This window comes from Lactuca sativa, chromosome 2 (genome assembly GCF_002870075.4).
Source record: "Lactuca sativa cultivar Salinas chromosome 2, Lsat_Salinas_v11, whole genome shotgun sequence".
NCBI classification, from domain to species: domain Eukaryota; kingdom Viridiplantae; phylum Streptophyta; class Magnoliopsida; order Asterales; family Asteraceae; genus Lactuca; species Lactuca sativa.
This window is the reverse complement of record NC_056624.2, coordinates 184,250,034-184,268,691: the sequence shown is the minus strand read 5'-3', so window position 1 is coordinate 184,268,691 and position 18,658 is coordinate 184,250,034.

Below are 18,658 nucleotides of genomic sequence, written 5' to 3'. Positions count from 1 at the left end.
GAAGAAGAAAGAGGCAGCAAGGCGTAATGTTCCGCTGAGGCCAAAGGCAAGAGCATTCCAAATGACCCTGGAAGCAGCAAAGGATGCAGGAGATGTCGCTTCAGGTACCTTTCTTGTAAATGGATTGCTCGCCAATATATTGTTTTATTATGAAGCTAATTACTCCTTTATATCGCACAAATTTAGTGGAAGACTAGTATTGCTTGTAGATAAACTTGATAGTGCTCTAGTTGTAAAAGTTGCTAGTGACAAGTTCATACTTGTTAGCCATTGCATTAAAAACATAATCATCGACTTGAACGGAAATAAATTCCACGAGGAGTTGTTGCCTATTGATTTGAACGGTTTTGATATCAGACTAGGAATGGATTGGCTTAGTGCAAACTATGTCGAGATATGCAGGAAGAAGATAGTGAGAGTAAACCCACCTGGAAAAGAATCGTTTACGGTGTACGGGGACAAACATAGAGTAAATTCTAGAATCATTTCCATGATGGAATCCAGAAAATGTTTGTCCAAAGAATGCAAATCATACTTGGTGTTTGTGATTGATGCAAAAAAGGAAAAGAAAGAGATACAAAGAATACCAATGGTGTGTGATTATTCGGAAGTCTATCCCAAAAATCTTCCTAGACTGCCCCCTAATAGATAAGTAGAGTTTCAAATAGACTTGTTTCCAGGATGGACACCAATAGCGAAAGCATCATACCGATTATCACCAATGGAGATGCAGGAGCTTATGACACAACTTCAGGAGTTGTTGAACAACGATTTCATTAGACCTAGTTCATCACCCTAGGGAGAGCCAGTGTTATTCGTTAAAAGAATGATGGAAGCATGAGGATGTGCATAGACTATAGAGAGCTAAACAAGGCAACGGTAAAGAACAAGTATCCATTGCTAAGGATTGACGACCTATTCGATCAGCTGCAAGGTTTGAGCTATTTCTCAAAGATCGATCTTAGGTCGAGATATCATCAGTTGAAAGTAAGAGAGCAAGATATCGAGAAGACCACATTCAGAATGAGATATGGACACTATGAGTTCTTGGTTATGTCGTTTGGACTAACCAATTCTCCAACAACATTTATGGATTTGAGGTACAAGGTTTGTATACCATTCCTCAATAAATCTGTGATAGTGTTCATAGATGACGTTCTAATTTACTCAAAGAACCAGTAAGAACATGGCAAGCACCTGCGAGAAGTAATAGAAAATTTGAAGAAGGAGAAGTTGTATGTAAAGTTCTCCAAATGTGATTTTTTGATTCGAGAAGTCCAATTCCTAGGTCATGTGGTTAACCAAGATGGAATAATGGTTGATCCACCAAATATTGAAGCTTTGATGAAATGGGAACGACCAAAAAGTCTCACTGAGATTCGAAGCTTTGTGGGATTAGCTGGGTATTTCCGAAGGTTTATCCAAGGCTTTTCTTTGATAGTTACTCCATTGACAACTTTGACCCATAAAGGAGCTATATATATATATATATATATATATATATATATATATATATATATATATATATATATATATATATATATATATATATATATATATATATGGATCAAGAAACATGAAGAAGCATTCGAGAAATTAAAGAAGAAGTTGTGTGAACCACTGATTTTTTCTTTACCAGATGGAGTTGAAGACTTCGTAGTCTATAGTGATTCATCTGGAGTTGGGTTAGGTTGTGTTCTGAACCAGAGAGACAAAGTGATATCATATGAATCTTGACAATTAAAAGAGCACAAAAAGAACTACCTCACTTATGATCTGGAGTTAGTAGTGGTAGTATTTACATTAAAGATATGGGGGAATTATCTTTATGGCACAAAGTGCAAACTCTTCACTAATCATAAAAGTCTCCAGTATCTCTTTGATCAAAAGGAATTGAATTTGAGGCAACGGTGCTGGCTAGAGTTGTTCAAGGATTACGACTGTGAGATACTTTAGCACCCTGGTAAAGCAAATGTTGTAGCTGATGCTCTAAATCGAAATGTAAACATGGAAAGGAAAAGGCCAAGAGCGTTAAGAATAGAAGTTGTCTCGACAATTATGGAAAGCATTAAGAAAGCTCGGGAAGAAGATTTGGAGAAAATGATCGAAAGGCAAAACATTTAGGCAAAACGTTGGTATTCGGTACAAATAGTCAAGGATTGAAGGTATTCCAAGATAGGACTTGGGTGCCTATGATGGGAGGAATAAGAGACCTACTGATGGAATAATCTCACAAGATCATGTACTCGATTCATCCCGACCACACTAAGATGTATAGGGATCTGAAACCTTACTACTGGTGGCCGATGATGAAGCTCGATGTTGCAAAGTATGTGGCAGAATGTGTAACATGTGCAAGAGTTAAAGCGCAACATCAAAAACCATATGGGAGTTTAGAACGTTTACCTATACACATGGGTAAATGGGAAGACATCACCATGGATTTTGTGACTAGACTACCCAGGACGGAGAATGGTCACGACATGATTTGGGTAGTCGTGGATCGATTCACTAAGAGTGCACACTTCATAGCAGCCAATGAAAGATGGTCTATGGATAAGCTTGCAAATTCTTTTGTGAAGGAGATAGTAAGACTTCACGATGTTCCCTTAACGATTGTATCGGATCGTGACATTCATTTCACATCAATATTTTAGAAAAGTCTACAAGAGAAAATGGGTACGAAGTTGTGTTTAAACCTACCATCCGCAGACTGATGGTCAGAGCGAAAGAACAATTCAAACACCGGAAGATATGTTAAGAGCATTTACCCTAGAATTTCAAGGTAACTGGGATGAGCATTTACCCATGGTAGATTTTTCCTACAACAATAGTTACCATTTGAGTATTAAGATGGCACCTTATTAAGCATTGTACGGACATAAGTGTCAGACGCCGTCTTGTTGGATTGAGGCTAGAGAAAAGCAGTTTATGGGTCCCGAAATAGTCCATCAGACAACTGAAAAATTAAAAGTGATTAGAGAAAGGATGTTAGCAGCTCAAGATCGCCAAAAGAGTTATGCTGACAAAAAATGATGACCAATGACACTCAAAGTTGGAGATTCGATATTACTCAAAGGCTTATTGTGGAAAGGACTTATACGATTTGGAAAGAGAGGAAAGATGAGTCCAATATTTATTGGGCCATTCAAGGTTCTTCAGAGGATTGGGAACCAAGCTTCCAAGTTGGAATTAACGGAAGAACTGGATGGTATTCATAACACTTTCCATGTGTGTTATTTGAGGAAGTTCACGAGAGAAGTTCCCGATATAATTTCACTTTCGGAGTTAAGGATGGACGAAAATAATAGGTTAATCAAAGATCCAGAAGCAATTATTGACCATACAACAAATAAGCTGCGACATAATATGGTCACACTAGTGCTTGAGCGATGGAAACATACGAATGGCCCGAACCTCACCTAGGAAACAGAGAGTGACTTGATGAGTCGTTATCCACATTTGTTTGCTGACTCATGATTCTGGGACAGAATCAACCTAAGGATGAGAGAATTGTAACGCCCGCATTTTTGGCTAAGCATTAATATTATGATGTAATAGTTAGGGTCGACAATTGTAACCTATTTTGAAGTAATGAAGAGGAATTATTTGAGTATTATGTGATTTATGTGCTACATATGCACTTATAACGATTTAATAAAATAATAATAAAAATATGCATAAAAAATAAAATAATAAATTGACCCAATATATATGAAGAAAGTTGAAGTGGTCATGACAAGGATTCCGAAAATATAAAGAACGCTGAAATCCGACTTATAACGAAGAGGTTATGACCCGTCGAAGTTTTGCGATAAAATCGACATGACGCTGTGTATCGTAAAAAGTGAGTTTGAGATAAAATACTTTTTAGCCTTAGTGATCTAAACTAAATTCATATTATAAGTTAAACATAGAGTGTGCATATAGAGAACATCCAAATCTGACTTCGTTAGTGGAAGTGATGATTTTTCTAAGATTTGGGATAGCAATATGCAGCCTGGAAATCGAATTTTAGATCGATCGATTTTTAGCTAACACAATCTAAACGAGAATTAAAGATCTCGTTTATAGGAGTTCAACGATATAAAGATAGACGAAAACGGACGTCGAATGACAAAAGTTATGGATTTTTAACGGACTTTAACTATCTAAGTCTGTTAAAATATAACTTTAAAAAGAAAGTCAAAACTAGCCAATGGGGTCTAAACGAAAGTTGTAGATCACGTCGTTAACTATGCGTGGATATAAAGAATGTCAAAAACGGAGCTCGTATGTGAAAGTTACGGAATTTAGAAGATAACTAATTTATGGGTTAAGTTCCAAAGCTGACACGTGGCGAGATCTCAACCCCACCTTCTTTCCCACGGCTTCGCATTCGATGCCGACACGTGGCCACAAATTTGGCCAAATACTCAAAAAATATACCAACACTCTATGATCCAACTCGGCGAGTTAGGCAATGGACTCGTCGAGTTGGCTCAACTCGTCGAGCTCCTTCATAGGACTCGTCGAGTCCAGCAGTCAGAGGCCAAAATTGATTTTTTTTTTGCTTTGAAAACAATACAACTGCATCAATATAACAGAAAACACCCTAGGCTTTGATATCACTGAAGGATTTTGAGCACTATAACAATCCAATGGTGCACATACAACCCTAATGCTTTGCATCTAAGTTTTCTCAAGTTATACATACTATTTTCATTTATCCAAAGCATGAACCCTAACTAGCATACAATTTTGAGATTCATAACATAAAACAAGTTAGATGAATACCTCTTCGTTGTAGCTAGTAGAACTTGGCCTTACAAGAGCTTAATACCTCAAATGTGATACCTGTAATATGTCACAAACACCAAAAGCAAGAGGAGGCTTATGAGAGAGAGGTTAGGAAGCACCAAAATCGGCTAGGGTTTCACCTTGAAAACGATTGGCCAATTTTAGGAAGGCTAGGGGTTCAATTTATAATGTGGAATCCTTAGGGTTTCTTACATAAAATCATAATTTACTTAAGCCTTTAAGTATTCTAATAATCCATATGATAGGCCCTTTAGACTAAATCTTCATGGACTCACACATAGATTTAGTCCATCCCTAATAAACATGGACCATTAGCCCAAACTATAAGTATTACTGATTTACCTAATCAGCCCCTGTAAATTTAATCAGTCTCTTTTGATCACTAAATTAATTCCAAATTAGTACTTGATAAATACCAATTAAATAATATAATTTCTCAATTAATATATTATTCATATATTATATTAATAAATCACAAATAACCTCTTTCTCAAAAATCCATCATATCAAATTGCTTCGATGAAGGCAACCCAAAAGGACCATGCTACTATCAGGTCAAGTACATACCAATTATAGTTAGGGGCTTAGACACCTAATCCAACAGTCTCCTACTTGGATAAGTCTAATAACTATAACTGACAATGCCACTTCAAAATCCGATTAGCAATCATAGCTCTTAAAAGTCGCGGTCAAACTCTGAAAATGAAAAATAAAAAAGTAAAATCAAACTTCAATTGCACCTGTTAGGAATCGATGACACCAACCATAAGCACTTTGAAGAAATTATGCACCTGGTAAATAGTTTCCATTTTCATCTCTATTTCATGGTTATAAATTATTTCATTGTCCCTGATTTAGCTAAAGATTTAATTCGTCGCTGAAAGTCCAGTTTCTAGTAGGGATCCTTGCTTTTTTTGGAAACGTCAAATAAGATATATATATATATATATATATATATATATATATATATATATATATATATATATATATATATATATATATATATATATATATACTAGGTTATAACCCGTGGAAACCACGGATGAGAAATGAAAAAAAAATTACAAATAAATCATATGGTTACTTCCAATTTGATATTCATAAAGAGATCCACCTGAGATACAAAATGAAATGACAATAAAACATCATTGGTCCATACCAGCTGCATAAACCTTGATAATCAAATCAAATACTTTTTAGTTACAAAACCAACTACCATCAAGTTAGTCCACACCTCTGACTTGACTTCAAATATAATAATACATTTACATAAAAACTTCAAATTAACCATTTTAACTTCAAATACAGTTACACTAAGAGCTTGGACATCATGATCAGAAGCTAAAATAAACCATGTAGAAGTTTATCATTCATTTCTCCAAGTCCAACTACATCAAAAGTTCAAACATTTTAGTATAATTTGCAAAAGTAAAGTACTCGCCTCAAAAAGAATTTAGTCAAAAATATAAAAAATGACCAGGAAGCACAATAAAAAAAATTATAAAGATAGAACAGGAAGCACAATCATACCACTTTACTGATATTAGAAGTCATACCCTCGCAGGAAAATTAGCCCCGAATCCAGCACCACTCTTCCTGCTAGTTTCGGTTCATGTAAGTATGAATAGTGAATCTGTTTAAAATTTATTTGATCTACAGTTTAGTATAACAAATTCTTGAACACAAATTTTCTATTTTGAATCGTCTCTTAACGCACCCAAATACAACCTTATTTTGATATTCTATAACATTTTTGGTACTTGGATGTTCAATTTTCACATCTTATCTGTTATTTTTTTAAATGACCATTTGGCCCTCATCTTCTTTTTTTTCTTTTGATGTTCAAGAATCATAATTAAACCCTTAAAACAAGAACAATAACTCTTTATTGTCCAGAAAAATTAAAACAAACTAAAACCAAAATTATAGATTAAGAGTAGTCAGTCCAAACATCAATTTTCATCCGAAGTAGCACATAAACATTGCTAAACCCTGAACACAACTACGTACCTGGATATTCATCGTGGTCTCTTTTGCCGCCACTTCATCTGAAATAAGTCACATAATTATGAAAAATATCAAAAAGAGGAAATAGAGTAAAAGTTTTCACCTTTAGCTTCAGAGAGAACCTAATAAAATAATATCTCATATTTCTTTATTGCTTGATGCAATTTGTTAGAGGTCAGACTATCTATCTCACAATTTCTTGAACCTCCCTCATCATTTCTTTATGAGCCTTCTTAGTTGAAACTTAAAACTCTGAAATCAAATAACAACCATAAAAACTGACATAGTGTTGAGGTTTTATTAAAAAAACACACAAGTTCATCATAATTACACCTTAGACAATATAAAATCAGAACCCAAAATGTAGATTCTAAAAGATCAAAATGAATGAAACCAAAACCATTACATACACAGACCGCACTTCAATAATTGAAAAATCAAGAGTATTGGACCTACATATTTGATCAATAGTCAATAAAAATAATAAGTATACATGAAAGAAAAGAGGCAATTCATGAAAATCTTACACATGTGGACATGAATAACCATAAACAGTATACACAATGTAATGGTTAAGTAAGGATATGACTTACTGTGGTAAAATTTGGCTACTTCTCAGCAATAGCAAACATAAACTCGTGTGAGAATAATAAGCCAACGAAGAAGTGGGAGGGATTTGAAATATGAGGATTTCATTTACCTTTGAATATGAAATCATAAATTCTGAAATTAACAGAGGGTGGCATTTGAAGGAGGAGGATTATACATAGAAGAGAAGTATTTGAAGGTAGATGCAATGGTGAAGGTGCAACCGCTAGAAGAAGATGCAGAGGTGATGGTGGAGAAAGGAAGGAGGCATTAGAAGACGATGGTAATGATGATGACGGCTAGGGTTTGTTGAGAAAGAAAGATGGATACTTGAGAGAGAGTGGGTTAAATGTTTAATAGGATCTTCCAAATAAAATAGGATATTAGGAGAGTATAAATGGAATTCTAAATATTTTGCCTGATTTTTTGGGATAAAAACAGAATGCAGGGGAACCATGCTGATTATTCCATGCTGATTTTATGGAATAATCTGCATTATATGGGAAAGTTAAAATAGGCGGGAAAACAAAACACAGAGAGAACTAAAACATGACACGTGTCATAGAGTAGGTTTATAAGGGAGCCATGTGGCAGTTTAGAGAGTCTTTTATTAGGAATATATATATATATATATATATATATATATTAAAAGTCTAGTTTCTAGTAGTGATCCTTTCTACCGAAGCTTCACAATAAAGCCGAACAAGAATATCAAGCTCCATAACTTAACATCTAATTACTGTGATGATTTTTCAACTAATAAAACCGTAATTATTTCACATGTAATAAAGTTCACCAAACTATAATTTCAACAAAAAATTAATAATAATACAATTTCAACAATATTATGGCTTTTCGGTTTTCTTCCTACTATTTATATCATCCATATAATAACATTGATCATATTATATGCTTGTTCCCCGTAAATTGTGATATATGAGCAACGTGTGCGTTCAAATTCAAAATATAGTTAAATAATCAACATTTCGGAACGAAAACCGATTTGGCATCACCCTCATTGTGAATCTCAACTCCTTTACCGTTTCAATATCTCACCTTCATCCTCTGTTTCATCAAAATCCTACATTTCCATGCCACCATAAAATCGTGTTAGATTTATTTTCAACCTATTACATTGAATGGCCAGGTTGAAAAAAATCTGATATAGTCTACTCTCGTTAATTTTGAATCTTCATTGACATGAACATATTCCGAGATGATTTAATCATCCGTTTAAAGTATGGTAAAGACAGATATCTGATTGCCGAGCAAGACGAAGAATCAGTGTCAAAATGTCGAGATGGTTCTACAAAGAATGCACAATGGACCATCGAGATGAACGATGAAGAATCTCTGTTCTTAAAAAGTTGTTATGGAAAATACCTAACAGCATCAAACCAACCTTCTATTCCTGGAATGATTGCTAAACATCTTAAAGTCACCCAAACTTCGCCGGAAAAGAAGAATACTTCCCACCAATGGCTACCGGTGAGTCAATCTCCGGTGATTCAATCTGACCCTGTAAAACAATATTCAATCTGGTTAAAGACACCTCATGGCAGCTACTTGGAGGCACATACTGGACGGAATTTAATTACACATGATCTTCTACGAAGGAAGGGTTGTAATCCTCTCAACAAAAAGATTTTGTGGCATATTGAGATTGTGGAGTCACCTTCAGATCAATGGAGACATTCTGGCTCTATAATGTCCAGAATGTTATTTGGTATGAGATCATTCGTCTCTGAAAAACATAAAGATAAAGAGAAGAACGAGTGTTTGAAGGATGAGAAAGAAACTACAAAGGAAAGAATGCATACAAACATATTATCACGTAAGTTATTTAATTCAAAAAGTTGTTGAACGATCTATAATATTAGTATGTATATCGTCTTAGACTTTTGAAACGAGCACATCGATTACATAACCATGAAGATGATTTCCAATGATGATATGTACATATAAGACCCACTATGTGGTCTATATGTGACTTGTAATTAAATGTATAGTTATTTTCTTGTTATTAATGCATCATATTTTTCAGTGTGTGTGTATGTTTGTGTGTGTGTGTGTGCCGGAGAATATGTATGTAGGTATGCATATGTGCGCATGTTGGTTTTTATCGGTAGTATATATATGATAAATATTCAACGCTTATCATAGACTAAGAATGTCACCTGTTTTTTAGGAAGCTACGAAAGAAAATGATATCGTGTGTTGCCATCTTGTTGTACAACTTTTTTTGTTTCATTTTTGTTAGTTAAATCAAATAAATAAGATGCACATTTTTATTGAGATTCACAATAAGAAATTTAAGGTCAAGGAATGTGTTAAACACTATAAAACAAATTTGTCCCACTGCTAAACGTTTGTTTCCAAAATACAAGGATGAGAAACGGTTCTTTGAGACCGTCAAATTCAACTATGCTTGGGTACTTTGGTGAAATCAAAAAAATTCATAATATCAATATGGAAAGAACATAGAAGATTTCAATATCTATGTGTGTTTGTTTTGTGTATAAAAAACTATATTATATAGTAAAAATGTAACACTTAAGACTACATAATTAATCGTCCATAATAAATGAAAATAATTTTGCCACATGTCAAATTGTCATTTATTTTGCTATATATCATTTTGTGGTTATTTTAAATTAATTTTTATTTCACAAGTCATTTTATTAAATTACACATGATATTTAAATGTAATAATAAATGCATATTAATTCCGTTAATAGCTTTCTTTCTAATTTCAAAATTACTAAATTAAGGTCTCATTAGTTTCCTTTGTTTATTTATCTAAATTATTTGTTTAAATTTGAAAGAGAGAAAAACATTTTTTTAATAATTCAATATTTTTCTTACTTTTCTTATAAATTCAAACTTCTCAAATATTTAGAATTGCATATTTAATTATTTTTTAAATAAACCAACATAATACATGGATTTCACACCTAGTTCAGTATTAAACACAAATCAATAACAAGAAATTGATTTAGTTAAACATAAGCTCGAAACCAAAGATATGTTTTTTTTATTAATTTAGTTCAATTCTAAACAAATATATGTTACAAAAAGAAAGAAAATATTAGCAAAATGTATTATGAACGTTTCTGGTCGAGGGGTGATGCATTTATCTTAGTAAGACACACATATAGATTCATGTAATGACATATGCATCCCATTTGTGGGAAAGAGAAAGTCTTTATGTTTTAACTAGGCGAATGTCCGTGCGTTGCGCAAAAACACCTATATAGTTGAAATCTTTACAAATATATGATTTTTTAAATATAACAATAACATTGTTGTTAAATTTAATATAATAATTTGTATATACTAAATTGATATAACATATTGATTATTTTGAATTATATGATAATATATACATTTATTATAACTTCTTAATCTCAATTGTTTGAATGACTTCCACCCGCGAATTACACATGAATAAAATTAAATATAATATATGATTTGATGTAATTTATAGTTGTTTTTATTGTTAATTAATTTTTTAAAATTTATTTGCTTAATATTTTAATTTCTATCATTATAATTATTTAAAACATCAAACATTGTTTTTTTCATTTTAAAGCTAACAATATAATCATCAAATAGAGTTGTTTTTAACTATTGTTATTGTAAGTTATTTTAAGCTACTTACTTGAAAACTTTTAATGATTATAAAAATATATTTAAGAAATATTTTAGTTAAATTGAAATTACAATTTAGTTTTTGCTTTTATCACTACAATTTATCACTTTTACCTATTTATAAAATATTCTTTAGTTTTTTTAAATGGAACTGAAATTTATATTTGAGTTGACATTGTAATGCACAGAAACACCTATATAGTTGAAGTCTTTACAAATATATATTTTTTAAAATATAACACTAACGTTGTTGTTAAATTTGATATAATAATTCGTATATTAATTTGATATAATATATTGACTATTTTGAATTATATGATAATATATAAATCTATTATAACGTCATAATCTCATTCGTTTTAATGACTTCTACTCGCGAGTTACACATCAATAAAATTAAATATTATATATGGTTTAATATTATTTATAGTTGTTATTTTTAACTAATTTTTCAAAATATATTTGCTTAATGTTTTAATTTTTATCATTATAATTATTTAAAATATCAAACATTATTTTTTGATTTTAAAGGTAACAATATATTTATTTATATAGAGTTATTTTTAACTATTGTTATTATAATTTATTTTAAGCTACTTATTTGAAAATTTTTAACGTTTATATAAATATATTTAAGAAATATTTTAGTTAAACTGATATTACAATTTAGTTTTTGCATTTATCACTATAATTTATCACTTTTAACTATTTACAAAATATTATTTGGTTTTTTTAGTGGAACTGAAATTTATATTTAAGTTGACACTGTAATGTTATATTTAAATTAACAATTTAAATATTTTGTCCAAACTGTTTAAAAATTGTAGCTTTAAACTGATAATGGTTTACATGCAACAACATTTTAAATCTAATAAATTAAGTATAATATGTTAAAATTTAAAGACATAACTTTATAAATAGAAGTAAAGATATTATTTTAAAATTGAAATTTAGTCTATTTATGATTACACTTTAGATTTGATATTTATTTAACCTTATTAACCAACTTACAATCATTATAAGAAAGACACTACAATTTATCACTTTTAATTATTTATAAAATAATCTTTGGGTTGTTTAAGTTAAATAAAATTTATATTTAAGTTGAGCCTATAATGTTATATTTTAATTAATAATTTAAGAATTTTATACAAATTGTTCAAAAATTATACCTTTAAAATGATAATGGTTTACATTCAACAATGTATTAAAACTAATAAATTGAATATAATATGTTAAAAGTTAAAAAACATAATTTTATAAGTAGAATTAAAGATATTATTTTAATATTAAAATTTAATTTATATATGAATACACTTTAAATTTGATATTTATTTAATCTAATTACCAAATTATAATTATTATTATAAAGAAATTGAAAAGTCATGGGAGTTTCAAATGAATGTGGTGAAAGAAAAAAAGAATGAGGGTTTCAAATGCATGAAATTCAAGGAGAAATGCTAGCTTTATAAATATGTATGAAGCTTAGAACCCCCTGAAATGCTTCTAGATATAACAAAAAATTTTCTTTTAATTATTCCTTCAATAAGGGGTGACTCAAATAATAAACCGACCACTCAAACAACCATTCAACTACCATACTTTTGTGACTAATTCTCATTTATATGAAGTACGTTTTAGATGTACAATGGACCTAAAAGAGTACATAAATCTATCAATATCTTATTATTTTAAATACATATATATAATATAAGACATTAAATTTATGCTTTAAATTGGGTAAAAACCATTGTTTTTAACTACCCCGGATAACTGGAAATTGATGAAGAATATTCAACTTACCAAGATAAAATGCAATACTTGAACCATGCATAGGTTATGTCGGTGTTACTGTTTGAACCTTCCCTTTGAGAGATGCATATTGTACTAATGGACCAGTAGATTAACTATCACTGAAATGTTCTACAATTTGTATAAATAATAAATGTATTTCTCTTATAATTCTCTTCGACCTACTTAGGTTCTCATTGCTATGTTTATTATGGTCATAAATGTTTTCTTGGTTCTATATGAGCATCATATGAATTAAGGCCCCTATTCCTTTCGAAGCATTAAAATATTATGATTGATGACTTTTTAATTACCATCATTGGCTAACACTTAACTACATCACCATCTATATATGAATGGGTTATCCGTAATTGTGATTCCATTACGGTATATGTAATTAGGTTGTCCCTTTGAACCTGTATCTTGGGATGTCTACTTAAATAGGTTATATATTCATTTGCATTAATTTCTTCATTCATGGTCTTTAACCCATTCCTCTTAACAATCTTCCAACTAATTCCCCATTTAACCGTTTAGTTAGTGTATATGTAATAGTATCCTTTGATATGTATTCTATAAAGATAACTCTAGTAGAAAGAAGTCTTTCAATGGTATAATGTGTTCTATATGTGTGTCAAGACTTAACATTATACATGACACTTCGTGCCCATTCAATCATCATTTATTAACTATTGTAATATAAGAAAATTGTAGAGATAAGTTTAATCCATCTTTGAAGTTTCTCTAAGAGTTATTCTACTACTTGATTTGTTTTATATATCTATCAAGTGATGGTGGATCATGCTAGAACTTCCTGTTTTGAGACAAGTGTGAACAAACATCCATTGCTTGAATGGAAATCTTTTATATTAGATCTCCAATTTTCATCATTATAAACAAATATATTGCAACCTTTGAGTTTGAGTGTATCTCACATATTCTTTTTTATATTTCTAATATTCATTTTTTTTTGAAAAAAGATAATTCAGATCTAATAAAAGTCATAAGGTACATCATACTGCAAATAATTCTCGAGTATTATACTTGGGTAACACCTTCAATTCTTACTTAGATCGTGAGTTGTATCAATCAGTAATATAGGTATATTATAATTTTAGACATTGAACTTCTCAATAATCTTGTCCACATAATCTATTTGAGTTAATATAAGTCCTTTTTAGTTCATGTATTTTTACTTTAAGGATGTTCTTTGTTGATTTGATAATTTTATGGATGCGCCTAAGATAAGAATCCCATCAACATAAATACATAAGATAACATAACCATTAATTTTATTTTCTACATAAGCGCACTTGTCATATTTTTAATCTAAAGTCTACATTCTAACATCATATGCTTAGCCATTTGTTGTCATCCTTTTAGGGCTTGTTTCAACCCAAATATTGGCTTTGCATATTTGTAAACTTTATATTACTATCATAGGGCATCATATCCTTCTAGTTGTTCCATCATCCACACACACACACACACACACACACATATATATATATATATATATATATATATATATATATATATATATATATATATATATATATATATATATATATTCCTAACAATATTTATCTAGAAAAGTTGTTTTACCATCTATTTCTCCAAGATTTCTAATTGATGAAAAATAAAACACCAATATAACATATGTTATATGTGTTATGAGAGAGTATGCATCAAAGTAATCAAGGCTGTCTTTTTGTATATATCATTTGATTACTAAGTTGAGCATGTACTCTTCATATGTTTTACTTTCTTTATGAAAAATCCTTTTTTAGCATAGTGGATCCACTCGCTCTTATAAGCAACTTTTTAGGATGAAGTCTATTTCTCTCTTAATTGTATCTTTCTGTTAAGGACCTCCACATAAAGTGATCGCTTCTCAAAAGTTTTAAGATACTCTCTCAATCATATAATTATCAAAATCATTTCCAAATTATTTCTCAAATCATGATTTTTTTCCCTCTATTAGGACTTTGTTTTTTTCTAGCACTTTTTCCTCATATGAAGGCTCATCATAAACGATTGATTTAGAAGACTTATAAATAATTTTTTTAGATAAAAAGTATATGTATAGAGAATGAAATATTACGGATTTTGTTATTGGTCCCTTGTCAATCTGAGGTACTTTTAACTCGTACACAACTAATCAATATGTAAATATCGCGTGCATTTCAAATAAATACATAATTAATACTCTTGTAACGTCCCAAAAATTCTAAAGTAAAAATTTCATTTTTAATTCAACCCTAAGCACCATTTATCTTTTTAAATCATACCAAAACATATCTGAGTAAAAATAGTTATCAGATTACAATCCCAAAATCATAAAGTGCGGAAACATGGGCGGATTCAGTGCGATCAAGCCCCTTTCCATTTCGAGCTGGAAGTATCTGCAACAAAAACTGAAAACTGTAAGCACAAAGCTTAGTGAGCTCCCCAAAATACCCCATACCATACATGCATAATAGTTAAAACATAACTGGGTCAATTTCTCCCCTTTCGGTATCTTTCAACCGGTACTACGTCTATCTCACCCCCTTCAATATCTTTCAATCGACATTGCGTCTATTTCACCCCCTTCGGTATCTTTCAACCGGTACTTGGTCCATTTCACCCCTACGGTCTCTTTCAACCAATATCGGATCTATTTCACCCCTACAGCTAGCATACAATCATAGCAACAAGAGTTACAGAGACAACAATCACATACAAGCATAATAGGAAATTGTCACAAAGACAACTATCAACCTCCAAACATAATTCAGTGGGCTGGCATTGGTGCGGTTGACCAGGAGTATAGTGAAGGAAACTCACATAAATCATAAACCTAATCTCATCTAACTGCTCTCCTACCAAAAAGCGGGTGCTTGACACCTCCTATCGATCCATACAAGACAAACCCTAAGTCTACCTTCTAAAATAGAATTTTGACCAAAAGTCAAACCAATCCAAAAGTCAACGGCCAAAGTCAAAGTCAACAACCTGAATGTCAACTATTCATTCTCAGGTCGTGACCAGCCCTTGGTCACGTGGTGAGAGCTTACTCGATCTGATTCCAACTCATCATGACTCAACCTAGCTAACACAGTCAAGGAATAATACCTGAGCTGACCTTGCGATGTAGGCAGCCTTCCTCACGTCGTGAGCCCTAAGAAGCTCATCAGAAACATGGTCATTCAACCCTCATGTTGTGAGCTCCATGTGTCACGTCGTGAGATCATCCTGAAGCGAAAGGTCCAACTTTTAAGTCCTTAATCCATTAAGCCTTGAACTATAACTTTCCAGAAGCTCTTATAACTCCATAACGCACTGGAAAGTCGATGCTTTTAAGACATATATGTACAATACATGTTTAGATCTCATTTGGGTCAAAAGTTGAAAAAAAGACATCCAACTTGCATGCAAGATTCCAAAACTCAACCATTCCCTAGATCTGAACTCCATATTATTCTTAAGACCCTAATAACACATCAAGTTTCCAACTTTATGGTTTCCATTCTTCAAACTTGCACAATCAAGAGGAAAAGTGGGGAAAACCTAGATCTAGCCTCATAGAACAATAAAGGAGGAATCTTTGATACTTACAATGATCCATAAAAAATAAGAAAACGATGATGAAGATTCCTTACAAGCCTCATTTCAAGATCACTTTATTCTTCTTCTTTTCTCCTTCCAAACCAAGAAAAGCTCCAAAATGACCATAGATTAAGCAAGGATGAAGACTAGCGTTTTTATGAGGTGAAAGAGGGTTTGGGGTTGACATGAAACCCTAAAATGAGTTTAGAGATGCTTAAATACGAAGGAAACCCTAAATGATCATGAGATTAGGCTACATCAGCTCTCATGTCGTGAGCTCCATGTCTCACGCCATGAGACCTGTCCTGAACAAAAGTTTTCATGCAACCAATCTCACATCGTGAGCATCCAATCTCACATCGTGAGGCTTCTTTTCTTCCAAAATACAATCTTTTGACTCCTCGCAACCCTAATTCGATTCCTCCTGGAAAACAGGTGTTACAACTCTCCCCCACTTAAATTAGATTTCCTCCTAGAAATCTCACCTTACTACCTTCTAGAATTTCTAGACATCCTGGGTGATACTCCCACAACCCCGATACGAACTGAGGAGTCGACTCATACATACAATGGTCTTCTAAGACTATCACCAAACCCAACCATATCAGGCTTCTCAAATCCTGATGACGAACAGGTCCTTATCCCACAAGCGTTAACCATTGAAGAATAACCATCACTACTCTACCCTAAATTCGAAATCCTAAATCCTAAGACCTTGTCTCACTCCATGACAGACAGACCATTCTGAATCACTGCCAAATCGACTCTACTTCACAACCCAAACCGAGCATAAACCCTTCTAACCCTAGATTATCTTGTTGACCCAAAATTTCATTGTCAACAAAACCCTTCGCTCGATAACCAGGTGACTCCCTGCATGAGTTTCCAATGCTAGTACCATCTCGGGCTCATCTTGTTGTCCCATATTTATAATTCTGATGCAACCGAGACCTCCCTAGTCTGGGACTTACCTACCAATTAACCGATATAGCCTCACACAGTCGCACCACGCGACCCCTGAACGAGTTTCTATATGGCAAGAGTTGTCCTAGCTCGCCTGCTATACCGACTCCAACAGCCCTCTCAATCCAACCAAAGTTAACACAACCAACCATTCATCACTGTTGAATCCTTCAATTGAGATCAAGTGCGACTCCTAACACAAATCTCAACCCCCTTGCATCAACCGGGGACATAACTCCCATCCAGAAATCCAAAGAATTACACTTGCGTTCTATTATGAAATCCTATAATTCTATGGCGACCTTTCACTGAACTGAAATATAAAATCCTCCACCCACAGTAGAGGCTGACAGACTCACACCTGGTCCCTCCACAAGACTCCGAATAAGAGTCCAACTAATAAGAGATTCTCAAGCCTAACCACCACATGGATGCCAACCAATGCCCCCAAACTCATTTCAATCCAAATGTAACCTGATATGTTGCTCAATCCGATCCTACAAGATCACACACACACGACATAATTGAACGGACCCCTCATTGCCTCAGACCCATCATTCCTCATACTACTCAAGGAGTGGTCCTCCATCAATACTATCTGCCTCGAGCCACGCATGCACTGATCTTTCCTCAGTCCAACTGACCACTCGAACCATGGACTGCCTCATACTAGTGAATGCTATGATCCCATCGTAGACTTACAACAATTCCACAACTGCCTATCAATCTGGTGAATGTTGCGACTACCCTGTAGTCTTACAACACTTCCACACTACCACGGACCCATTCATGGTCTTACTGTCCAACTACTATACCGACCATAATCATCACGAGTCGAACCCGCATCTGACTATAACCCAATCAGGTGTTCGGGTTAAGCTTCGAACCCCAAAGCCTTCATCGGGAAAGAACATGCAAAAAGGATCTAACACAACCCTCAACCTGGATCCATCCACATATTCACCATGCATCACTACTGATGCACAGTGAAACCTAAGTATCCATTCTTGTGTAGCCTTTAGACCAAACGATTCTCCCCCACTTGGATTCGACTGCGCTCTACTTATCACCAAAAATTGATGGATTCCCAGTCCATCTCTCCACCTTATGATTCAAACTTGTCAACAACCCGAGCTTGCAAAAACTAGCATTCCATTACTAGCCAACCTTAGCGATCACACACACCCCAAAACCAAATGAATACTTTCTGAAATCTCAAAGAGCTTAATAATCCCAAGTACTTCCCATAATACAACTCCAAATTCAT